The 13,820-nt window shown below is 31.4% G+C and overlaps 1 protein-coding gene across 2 annotated transcripts in view; it reads right to left on the reverse strand.

The window, feature by feature from the left end:
- Positions 1–10,627, reverse strand: part of LOC137918631 (6-phosphofructo-2-kinase/fructose-2,6-bisphosphatase-like) — a 42,260-nt gene extending 31,633 nt beyond the window's left edge. Inside the window, exon 1 of one of the 2 annotated variants that reach the window (XM_068761464.1) lies at positions 10,193–10,627. The gene's annotated coding sequence lies outside the window, so the exon portion shown is untranslated. The remainder of the gene's footprint in view (positions 1–10,192) is intronic. The other variant, XM_068761463.1, reaches the window with a different exon arrangement.
- Between the last annotated feature and the right edge of the window lie 3,193 nt (positions 10,628–13,820).

Genomic DNA, 13,820 nt, shown 5'->3' on the forward strand with positions numbered 1-13,820 from the left:
TACATTGAAACGTAACATATTTACTACAAATTTAAAGTATGAAATGAAACAAATATATGATCGGCGAAAATAAATATAGTATAACAGATATTTTCATATACAAAGTTTTGTTGGAAAAAGGTCAATAAGCTTTAAAGGAGTGAATGTATAACTTTTTTGCTGTCACTTAATGTAAGGTACAACCAATATCAAAATAAATTGTTTTAGTCAAACAAAACGTAATTATATACCAGTAAGAAAAAGCGTTTTCAAAATTCTTGTTACAACATATTACAATTTATTATTGTTTACGGTCTGTCCTTGCAGACTGTACGGCCAGAAGTAGAAAGACTGTCACATTGGAATAAAAAAAGAAATTATTGTAACATATTTCAATGTACTCTTTATACGGAGTGATTAGAAATGGTGTGAAAGCTTGAAAGATTTTTACTGACAAAGGAACTACATATTAACCTTTTAATGCTTTTACACCCACAACCAATCATCTTGTATACTGCACAAAAGTAGGTAGTGTAATGAAGCTTTTTAAATTATTATACACAGAAGTTATTAAAGCCTTATTAAAATAAAACTGCCGCAATGTTGATTTCTACGAAGCGATAATTATATCGTGTGCATTTCTTTTAATAAAGCACATAAAGATCTTCGAACAACATGTAAGTTCAAAGAACTTTAAAAGGTCAACAGTACATTTTGTTCGGTTTTTGGTGTTATAAAATTCTGAGTAATTTTTTTTTTCCTACTGCAATATTTATTTTTCTCATATTATTTATTCCATCATCTTCATGTTAGCTGATAGACGCCCACAGCAGGGCATAGTACTCCCAAAAAGGTCCACACGATGACCGATATTGTTTTGCTGTTATTCAGCGAATTTTCTCGAATTTGACTATGTCGTAGGTCTACTGACTACTGACAATGTATTAGTGATAAATAATAAAAATGTTATGACAATTAATTAATAACATCGTCAAAAAAAACAATAAACCATTTTACTTCATAACTATGATGTAAGACGGTTCTTCAATAGATTTTTGGGGCAAATAAATATTCAAACAGACAGGCAAATTCTTATATATAATGAATATTGAAAAAACGGCAATAATTAGGCAGCAAGGTTTGACATAAATTTAAATTAAGAATATACTTATGCAGGAAGAGATTTACACTGACTTTTGAATCGTCAGGTATTTTAACATTTTAAGGAGTAAGCAGCACCCGGTTAAGATTGCTGATTAATATTCTTTTAATTTTAGATTTAAGAAAAGGTAAGTGGATGGTATCTGGCGAAACTTTACAGAATTTTATTTAAGTTTTGGTTCAAGCATACATCCAAGGCATTTGGCGAACCAATCAATGGGCCTAAAACATATATTTTTTTGCTGTCAAAATGTTACTAGGAATGATAATAAATTCAAAAATTTTACTCAAAAACTCTAATACTCTATAGATGATATAAATATTTTATCTGCCTCCCAGACGAAATTAAAATTCAGTTATTTGAACTCAAAATGAGTTCTTAAAAAGTACAGTTTACATTGTAATAACAAAAATGTTTGTTTTTTGTTTTTCTTATTCACTTGCACAATTATGGCGTCTATGCAGACATATAAACAAACGAAAAGAAAAATTATGAAATTTCCGAAATACGAAGAATAAATTTGTTTTTAATTGTTTTGTTTACTTCTGTGTGTAAATTTATTTACCTACAATAAAGTACACGCCCCGCTCGTTTATTGCTTCCGTGTCTTTAAAATTTATATAAAAGGTAAAAAAATTAAACTTGAATATACTCCGAAAAATAGTACTTGAAAGTTTTTCATAAAATATGCCATTGGATATAACGAATATTAAGCACCAAGGCATACAAAGACATCACCGCCAGCTACATTTCATTTCAGTTTTCTTTTTGTTCGAAAACCTTACATTTAGGTTAGTCCCATGTATATGTATACGTTATATTTGGCAAAACTAAAATTTTTCGTCATTCCAAAGTAACAAGCAGTAAAACCTCTTTAGTTTTACATTTGTTCTGACATAATTAAAAAGATGACATTAGATAAAATAATAGGGTTTCTCGTTATTCAATTGTCCATTACGCCAAAATGTGAAATTTGTTGTGAAGTATATTATTTGTGATAATATTGTATCAAAAGGCAGTCAATTTTCATAGCTTACAATGGAACGTGGATTAAATCTCAACGATTGTATATTATGGTAGTTGCATATAAACTTTTGATATCGAATGCTGCCATAGTTTCAATATTTTTACTATAAGTCATCATAAGCCATTCGAAAATATTTCTTTGATCAAAAGTCCCAAAATTTAAATTTTAATACAGGAAAAAATTCTTATAGAACCGAATTATACAATTATTTTATTTAAATGTTATTTAACTATTACACTATGATATGAAATTACTTAAATTCGTGCACATAATACGTAAAAACTTTTTCGCCGATTTATAATAATGTTTTTTAATAATTTACGGCAATATAATCTATATTACAATGAATAACGTGTGTGACTATTTAATAGGCTGTGATGATCGAATTACATATTTGTTAACTATGCACAGATTATTTATTTAAAATTTAATTTTTTATTTTAGATAAAAACTCGTTTCAATAATGGCCAGTAATAAAATTATCATGTTTCGGAGACATAAAAAATAGCATGATTTAAAATGAGTTAATTATTACTCAGGAAAACTACACGATTTTTAAAATGCGTCAGAGGTATGAAAAAGCTTTATGCTCTAGGTGTATCAATAATAAGAATAATATCGCCTTACGTGTAAACCTATCCTTGAAAGTTTCATTCTTATTCAGCATTAATTCGGAGAAACCTATTATAATGAGGAAATTTATTATTTATTTCCCTTACAAAACCCATTGGATTTAACGTTGATTTGTTAACGTAATATTTACAATTAATAATCCTAATGAAAAATCACATACTTTTTAGATTAAATTCAAAAATCTTTATGTATCTTTTTGAAGATACTTCTGTTTTGCCAGAAACCAGTTCGGTAAATATGATCGCGTTACCAATATCGCCAACCAAATAGAATAAAATCAGTTTAGAAATAGTCGAATACTTTTTGGCGATTTAAATTTATATCTTCACTAAGTTTGAGTTGTCGGCTGGAGGCGTTTAACCTTGATTTTTTTGGAGAAACTGATCCCGAGTACACTCTTTTGAAACTCTGATCGGGTCGTTGTACGTGCTTATTATGAGGCCGCTGAGCTCTTAGAGTGCTGCCGAAACCGCTGTACCGCGCCTTAGATATACGCGCGGCGGGACAGGCGGACTTTCGGTCGCTCCATTGCGCCAGTCTGCCATCAACGCTACTCAAAAGCGCCATATAGCGATTTTGTTAGCACTATGATACATTTAAGCGGACGTTCATGTGAGTCTGTGCAAGAGCCCCTGATTGGGAGTCACAGCCCGGGGCGGCACTTGATATACGTGTATCATATTGATCGCAGGATGTTAGAAAGGTTCGATCGGTTGAGTTCATCAGACTATAAAGTCTGGCCGTATAAACAACCGTCGCATATTGCAGATTTTGTATTGAAAATTTCGACAAAGCACTGTTTTGGACGAGTCTATTGATTGGTAAAACTACTAATAATACCTAATACTATATTTTTAAACCACATATAAAAATATAGTATTAGGTATTACAATAAAAAGAAACGTTTTCAAATTGATTACATTGCCTTACGTAATGGTGAATAATTTATTTTTTATTTATTTATAACGTATTTCAAAGTGATCATTTTATATGTTGATTTAACGTCTTAATAATAAACAACCATTAGTCACAATGGTAAGTTTTCTGATTCGTACACCGTGACTTCAATATTAATGTCTGTTTAATGTGGTACATGATATTTTTTGTATGATTGCATCCATGGACGTATTTTTTGGTTTTGATTGACGTCAAATGTTTTACAAATAGAAACAGATATTTTTATTTACTCTGTGCGTAAAAGTCCTTATTTTAATTCTTTTTGTTTTTGCAATTTTCACCTTTTCAACAAGATTATTAAAATATTATTAATCAGTTCTAGAGATTTGCGCATTGGCGGTTCATTAACATAGACTTTGGTTAATAATAAAATTAAAATTACATTGAAATAAAACATCATGTACATATGGTCACAGGCATAAATAACATTATGAACATGTGTACTTAAGAGATGAACGCAGGAAGTTCTGAGACCTACACAGGCACTAAAATGCGACGCAGTTCGTTCCACTCTTAACTTAATCGATCGAAGTTCGCCTTGCCTGCACTGGATACTGCATAAGCTACTCCACATACTAGATATTCTAGATAGTTCCAGAAAAACTTACCTATAACGATATTACATTTATGGGCCTATACCTCCAGATTCTTAACAAATCTTAAGTTATTTCAATATAACATAAGCCGGATTGAATATTTTGTTTTAGATAATACAATGAGATGCTCAAGGTCTTCTTACGGCAGATAATAAATGCAGTGAACGAATACTAAGACAAATACAGACTGGCGATCAAAACACGCTACAAGGATCTAAAAAATATATAAACAAGTGGTCTTCATAACTCACGAACACTGAAGGCTGGGAGGATGAAATTCGGAGACGTTGCGTCATGACCAGATCTTCAGTGGAAAAACTTTCAAAGATCTGGAAAGACCGCAGAATAACCAGGAACATAAAAGTTCAACTCATGAGAGGTCTAGTCTTTCTAATCTTTTTATACGGAGATGAGACATGGACGCTGATAATTCTGGATCTGGAAATGTGTGTTGCTGGAGACGGATGCTCAGAATCCTATGGACAGCGCAACGAACCAACCTTTCGATCCTCAAAGAACTCAACAAAAAAGGGAAGCTATCGTCGAGTGTGCACACACGAATACAAATTCTTTGGATATATCACCCAAATGAAGATTTAATGGAACGTTTGGTGATGCAAGGAAAAGTGGAAAGCAGGTGAACTTGTGGACGCTCTCCAACCAGATGGACATCATCAAAACTGTCATTAATAAGTAAGAAAAGGATCAATATACAGCTACTTCCACCAATGCAGTAGTAGTCGTGCAATAAAGTGCACCGCCCGCCAGCTCGTTGATAAATGCGCATGCGGCAAACAATGTGAATGACACAACTATCACCGTTATATCACTCAAAACTTGTTTCACCCCTCCACAAGGCATCCTCAGGAGTAATGTTACACCAATTAGTGCCAAACACAGGGTAATTATAGCATTGACACATTGTTTAATTGCACGACTACTACTACATTGGCGGAAGTAGCTATGTATTGGTCCTTTTTTTACATAGGATTGACTTCCGCAAAATAATGCCTGAATCCATTAGATATGTCATTAATAAGTTTGTAATTGAATACTCTCATACCTCCAAATACCGAGCTACATGGCGACGCTTAGCGAGAGCAGCAGGGGCACCAGAATCGACCTGAACATGTTCACGACCACTTTGACAAGACTGCACGAATGAGAATGAAAAGATAAACTTCGTAATATACTTCTACTTTGGCGAGATAATTTTGATTTTTTATACGAATAACTCTCTTTAAAGACTACGAGGTATTTAATTTTTACTATCATTTTTTAAAATATTTTTTGTAGTATTTAAATCAAATAATTATAAGTGTATTTTTATATTCCTCCATATGGAAAATAATTGTTCACTTAAAACACATTGCATAAGACATTCTTTACTCTTCTTAACTCAGGTATTTTGTTATCTGATAATAGGAACAGATCTTTTGTTTAAATGATATTTAGTTTCTTTCAAGTAATCGTATGTGTAGGCAGTAGTGAATTGAATAAAAAACCTTCTATATAATAATTTCGCGTCGAACAAATCGATAGTACAGTGGAAGGCATATCGACGTATAAGGTAAATAATGCATTATTCATTATATGACTTTGCGTTAGCGGGTAAACCGGCTTCTTTAATTTCATCAGTTTTATGATGCGCTCAACATTCGGCTTCGGGCACGATCAACGCTGCATTGAATAAAAAAAACTACAATATTGCTATATTACTATTCATAAGAGGTTTTTCTAATAATACAAGATTGAATCGATCATGTTTTTTCATGTTATTTAAACGTATTCACGCCAAAATGTTAAACTAATTCGCATCTAAAAATGTCCATGTTATTTTAGAGAGGGTGCCTATTGTCATACCACGGGTACAATAGCAATTAATGTATTAAACTATAATGCAAAATTCTTATTCTTTATTTATAACTCGTTTGAGTGTTTATAAATGGATTTGATTAGGAATGATGTTTCGTATATCCGTGGACGACCGAAAGTAGTCGACGTAACTCAGCTGATTGGCAAGTTGATGGGCAGATGGAGAGCAGAACAGCTATGGCCATAAGGTTCTGAAGTGGAGACCACGGGCAAGCTCAGCGTAGGACCTCCACCCACAAAGTGGACAGATACTATGTAAAGTGACCTATGTCCAACAATGGATGTCAATGAAAAAACAACAATGGATTGAAATAATGAATTCAACGGGAGAAAGAATACAATTTAGTTAAATTAGCTCCTAAGGGAGCTCTTGAGTTTGGTTAGTGGGCAAACAGCATATAAAAAGAAAGAATAGACACTGTCAAAGACATAGTACCGCTCACAACGAATATTGTGTAATCAATTACCCCATAAAACAAAATATGAATCGTGTACTTAAGCTAGTAGCTTACTAGCGCACGAATCATATCGTTGTCATTAATTATCTGAATACAACTAGAGTAGGTCAATTGACTTGTTTATTTTTATTGCAACACCATAATGTTAAACGTCATTTTCTATATACGACTAATTGACAGTTAATATTTTTACATGCTTATGTAATAAATTTTTTTTATTGTAAACAAAGTATTTATTGGTAATAAAATAAATATTTATAAATTTTGCAATAAGCTATCATGTATTTAAAAAAATAATTAATTAATATTCCGCAGTTTAAAATTGGCCGTGAAACTTATTTTAACTTCCTCCAGAAAATTTTTGATTTTGAAGGTTATTTAATTTCATGTTCAAAATTCTTTATAATATCTCTAATTGACGTCAAGATGAATGTACCAATTGCACAGATTATAAAAATTCAGAATGGAAACGTTTGAATAGACTTCACAATTTTCTAAAAATAAATATAATTATATACTTATTAACATTTAATTGGACTGGACACAAATACGTCATTTTGTGCTATTTTCTGTGAAGATATTTACAGTGTTTTACAGCCCTTAGGAACTAAGGGTCCTTTGACATTTTTAAATCTAGAAACAAAAGCTCTCTGAGCATTATCTGGGATTTCAGTAAATGTATATTTATACCCTTAAAAAAATTTACTAACTTGATGAAGTTGTGTCTTAGCAATTTGTGTACTTGCATTGTGTATATCACACTTCTAAAAAAATTAGTGATATTTTTGCGAGCATAGAATTATAAATGTTTATTGATATTTGTGCATGTGCAAGTAACAATGCATGAAGACATTCGCAGAAATGTTAAAAAATTACGGCTGTTTGTACAATAAATCGGCTCACTCCGTTAGTTGTAAATATGGTTTTTTTTTTCGTACGAGACGTTTCCATGGAAATTACGCAACAAGGATGAGGTGGATTTTTTATACTTTTTTTTCATTTTTATGATAAATCCTTTTGAGAGAATAAAGAACTACCCTGTTCTTTATTCTCTCTCTCTCTCTTTTAATCCTCTCTATGTCTTCTATTCATTCTTCTGTTATCCACCATAGTATCTTCATGTGTTGAACCTTGGGTCTATTAATGACTATTTCCGAAAGAATTCATACGGCTAACATAAGTAGGAAGAGCGTCAGAACTTGGAGAAAAAGTGGTGGAACAATCTTCTGCAATGCTTTGTGGTGGTGAAATGAGATAAACGGATGCTATTGAGAAAATCCTTTTAAGAGAGAAATTCCATTCCTTATAAAAGAAAACTTGCCTAGTACGCATAAGTATGTAGTAGAACAATGTTCCTCAACCATGATAAGGAATTGTTGCATCATTTGTAAAGTACGTGTCCGGAAGATGTTGCAGAAAATATCTTTAATAATATACACCACGCCATACCTGTCCATGAATAAACAATATATTAAGTATTATTTGCTTTATTTAAAATAGTTGAATACATTATCATGTAATATTTATTCTACCGTTGTTACGCCTAAGACGTTTTTTATTTTGTCGTATATTTACAGTTGATTACGTACTTCTATGTGACAAGTAGAACAAAAAGTTTCGTAGCGCTTAATGCCTATTGTTTTCGGTATGATAAACTTTTAAATGTTTTAATATATGTCAACGCCGAATAATATTGTTACGGATTATTATATGGGTGATTGGTTATAAATGTAAGCTTTAATGAGGTATATGTATATTTCATTTCGCAGGAATAAAGTCTAAAGCTTTTAGAACAAATTACAATCATCCTATACAAAGTAACTACTCTGAAACTTATTATATAAATAATTTTTTACTATTGGTTTACGAAAGGCTATTAACTTCTGGCTATGCAAAGTCTGCCGGGACAGCTAATATAATAGCTTTTTGTACTTCCTTATCCTTGAATAGAATGTATTATATAATAATTAAAATCTACACATTCATCTCTTTAAACCTTAACATTTATAACTAATCTCTCTGTATTAATAAACATATTTTATTTTAATTTATTAATTTTTAACATTAAACAGTAATTAACTTTTATTACGCTGTTCCGGTTAGAAGAAGGCCATAACCGACAAAAAATGCATAATTAAGACAACCTCCTTTGTTAAAGTAAAAGCATACACTGCGATATGCAAAATTTTTAATTACAAAGTCTTAATTATCGTCATATTGAGGGTACATTGAATTATTTACAAGTAAACACCCTATCTTCTTTATTGTTATATAAAAATACTAGCATTTAAAAAAAATCCATTTCAATTAATTAAAAATAGCCACACATTCCTTTTCTTATTTTAAAAGTTAAAACACGAAGCAATAAATTAAATGATATTTAAATAAATCTTCAGTTTCAGACGTAGAACTTGTGTAAATGTTGAACAGTCGCCAGTTGCGACCGAATCCAAAATAATTATATTTTATCCTCCTAGGTACGTACACACCCTCGCAAATTATGCGTATCGTCCGGACGTTCTGAACATCCGCAAATAAATTTAATATTTGTAACTATAAATACTCTTTGGTTAGATAAGGTTTTAAGTACATTGTAAAAAAAACATTTGAAAATGTTTTAAAAGTTGTGTTCACACAGTTACATTTGTACCTGACTATTGACCTGATGAGAAATTAAATAAAGTGTAACATTCATACATGACAAAAAACTTAACTAATTTGTATAACAAAAAGTTAGATAACAAAGGCACTCATTTTTAAATTTTGTTAGTTGCATGGAATAATAAAAACTTTATAAAAAGCAAATATTTAGAAGAGAATTTCATTCCTAACTACACCTGTAACAAATTCAAGCGACTAAAACCTCGATACTTCATTATTAAAATGAGAAACCTTTATTTTAGCAACGGTACCTTTGGCTGATTATTATGTGTTAAAAAAAAATGTTTAGTTATTTCGATATAAAAGATGATGTTAAAGATCGAGAACTGAATATTTCCATGTACGACCCACGCCCGATACTTTCTATCCGTAATTAAATTCTGGTTATGCAGGTGTGAAACCGGATTGGTGGCAACTTTTGAAATTTAAATTTTGAAACCTCTAGTAACCTGTCTTTTGATCATAATATTATATTACTCAAGCAATATTTACAAATGCTTTGCTTAATTGAAATAGCACAATGCGACTGTAGAACAACGAATGTAAACAGATTGCATGCGCAGGCGTATGCAACACAGCGAATGTAACCCGTTCGGTTATAACAAAAACGATTCTCTTATAAAACTTCGAAGTATATTACATAAATGTTGAATTATTTTTCTTAACATTCATGAATTGTTATTCATTTAACTTTTGCTCATTTTAAATATAAAAACCGACCATTAAATGAAACATCAACTTATTTATATTTAGTAGCTGATAAGTTTTTGTGTATATCTTTATCTTTTCGATCATTTCTCTCTACCAGACGGTATTGATGTAATAAATAGAATAGAATAGTCACCTGCCTGAAGAACTAAAGTCTTCCTTCGCAGTAATGATCAGAAGATGTGTGTCGAATAAAATGCACCAAGTCGTGGCGCATAGCAGTGCGCCCGTGGATAGCGATAAACGTTTCAATACACATTCGCAATAAGTCCGAACAGACAGTCAGGGTCAATCTGTTAACCAAAACTCTCCCCCAACATCTCACAGGGAATATAACACTAAAATTATACAGTTTTGTAGCAGTCTTTACTTCGTGTAATATGAGAAACTGTAGAGGATAATCACCGCTTCACTATTTCACACCCGACCGTATTTTGCTCATTGTAACAAACGAATAGGTCCTGTCGAAAGATAAATAATTGTCTGTTTTTTAACACTTTGTTTTTACACGAAGTGAAAGAACCGTGGCTATCGACAACGTGGACTAATGAATAATGCGGAGCTTGAAGCTCGGCGAAAGCGAGTTATGGTAGGGAGCGGGCAAGACACCGACTTCGTGTGACATCGATTCTCGTTCGTGTACGTTCGGTACCAGTCGTCGAATGGAAGGTGTTTGCTGGCATTTGTCGTTCGGCGCGTTAGCTGTAGAATTACAAATACATAGTATACTATTTAACTTCTTGGAAATAAACATGTGGTAAACACAAACATTTTGACAAATAGCCATCATTGTGAACAGAAGCATTTGCAGAATTGCATTACTTGTTTTTAATAGCCGTTTCACTTTATAAGAGTACTACGGCATTCTTAACAAAGAAAATGCTAGAATAACATACTAAAAAGTCATTCTGTTGTCCAAAAAGAGACAGGTCTATTTAACAGAGACCTATTTTGTGTTTATTGTAGAAATTACGTATTCAATGTAGAAAATTAGATATTCAGTCCAATCCTTTAAAATTTTGATGTTTCCAATTTTTTGTTCTTACATAACTGGTTTTCCTTATTTAAATTATCATCTACAGGCAACAAACATAAATGGAAAGATCTATACCACAACTTGATACACGTTTCTTTATTGTATATATTTATCCGAGAACTTCATTCAACGAGTCTTTTGTTTGTGATCCATATAAACGGTTTTTATATTAAAAGTTTCTAGAAATAATATTATTTACATATAAAATAATAAATTATTTATAACCAATCTGAATAATTTTAAAATTATTCAAGGTTTGCATATTCGGTTTGTAAAAACGTATTCTATAAACGCTGAGAACATTTTAAAAACCCGTAAGAAAAATGTATGCAGTATAGTTCGCTTTCAAATTTATATAAAAAACGATGAGCCAAAAGACACAATGTCGATCATCTGGCTGCCAGCTTATCATGGTCTTGGAGTCACTCACGGTCCATTTGATGACCTCATCAAAAGGTCAGGCTATCACGAACTTGTCCAATGCTATTTTTTTTATTAATATAACTAACTAAATCACGCTTTTAGATATATTAAGCCAATGAAACTTTTGATTATTGTATACGGAAATATTGCTTGTTAGTTTTTATCAAATAATTATCCAACTCTAAGAGTATAAAACGTTAATGAATAGATTCGATCTCCGGATTTTATTCAGAATATTATTTATTAATCGTTGCTGTCGCCATCATCGGAAACGCTGGATGCAGATCGCTTCCAACTAGACCTATTGGGAAAATATACGGTAGAACTATATCCAGCTCTGGACGTTCTACTCTTGTCATTACATGGAGATAACTATACTATCACTTAGTCCTATTTTTTAGCTTTTTTGTGATTCTTATATTTTATTTTAGTTCAGTTTTCAAATTCATAAAATTATGTAATTTACCTATATTTATTTATTATATATTGATAACAAAAATATTTATGTCCAATGATTCAGGTTATTAATAAAAATTATAATTTGTTTTTGTTTTTGTGTATCTTTTTAACTAGAAAGTCACGGTACCACAAAAATAGCCTCAAGAAACTGCAAAATAGCTTCAGTTGCTGTCTCCATTTTGCATTTTAAATTAAGTTTGCTAATGACATGACCTTTTAACACCCGTTTAAATTTTTTGACGTCATGAAAAAGCCGAAGGTTCTAATTATGTGATAAAAACGTAAAGAAGGTAACTATGTAATGAAGAATTCTATAGATTATTACGTCAATGTGAAGTATCGGAATGTTTTTGTTTACTTATCCTATCTTAATGCAACGTACACTACATTCAGTGATCACAAAGCCCTTTGTCTTTTTAAAACTGGTTATCATGAATATAGCGTACACGATAAAGTGAAACTCTATAAAATAATTTAATTTTAAATATATTTCATGTCATACATTATTGAACAAGAATGAATTGGTCTATTAATTTATTATGCTCATTTCGCGGGTTTTTTCTATTATTATAATCCTATTACTTTTCATAGGAAATATATATAATATGGTATATTATATATATATAATACCACAATAACTACTTTGTTCAAGAATGAACAACAGTGTAATGTTCATGTTGTTGTTGTATAGTAAAGTCAGTATTATTGCTGTTCGGCAAATTGTGGGTTTGATACATTTCTCCCAAAATAAAGAGGAGAATCTATACAAATGCTTTAAGCAGAAAATATTAAAGTTTCTGAGAATACTACATTTTAATACGTATCTGAGTGTCGTCGACCTGTTGCTGGAATTATTTGCTACAAATATAAGAAAATGTTTGTTTTTTTTTTAATTGTTTAACACAAACCATCATCAGCATCTCAGTCGTAATACGTCCTGTGATGTAAGTTACATTTATATATATAACCTAAAAATATTAGAATGGAATAGTGAAGGTTAAACATAGGTACAACTGTCAATATGCTTATTTTTTAATAAATATTTGCGGGTTTTTAAGGATTTTTCGGAACTTTCAAGCTTATATTATTAGTTTAGATTTTATTGATGATGATTAAGTATTTTCTAGTAAACAGCCATCTAGTAACTTGATAACACGGACTTTGAACACATTTAGTATTTGGCAGATATACACATATTACTAATACGTAGCTGCCAGTTGTGTTCGCGAAAGTCCACTAATCACTTGGCAGACCGTTGTGGTTGCGTTCACTATCTGTTTTATACGATATATAAATAGAAATGGTTTATTTTTCGATATGCCGTTGGAGCGTCATAAATTCTTATTTGCAATTTATGGATTTATTTTACAAAATTTACTTGGCATTTTTAAAGTTTTTTAATAATTATGGATAATCTCAATGCAAAGAAGACGAATATTTAATTTTTTTTTGTATTTGTGGTATTTTTCTGAAGTATTAGGACCTTGAATAAGTTTTTTTTTGTTTTGGCGGGGAATTTTATTGCACTGCTTTATTCAGAAAAAATCTGCAGCAGAAGCACACAGAATTCTCGTTGAGACATATGGTTACAATGCTTTGTCGAATACAACGTGCAGAGACTGGTTTAGGCGCTTCAAAAGTAATGATTTTGACCTTGAAGACAAAGAGCGTTCTGTAGCACCGACAAAATTTGAAGACAAAGAATTGGAGGCATTGCTTGAAGAAGATCCATGTCAAACGTTAGTAGAGCTTGGGAAAACGTTACAAGTAGATGCGTCAACAGTTTCAAAACGTTTAAAAGCGTTAGGAATGATCCAAAAGCAAGGACATTGGGTGCCGTATGAGT

The sequence above is a fragment of the Battus philenor genome, unplaced genomic scaffold (genome assembly GCF_028537555.1).
Source record: "Battus philenor isolate CCGP_79_NKW_IND1 unplaced genomic scaffold, ilBatPhil1.0.hap1 SCAF_15, whole genome shotgun sequence".
Taxonomy (NCBI): domain Eukaryota; kingdom Metazoa; phylum Arthropoda; class Insecta; order Lepidoptera; family Papilionidae; genus Battus; species Battus philenor.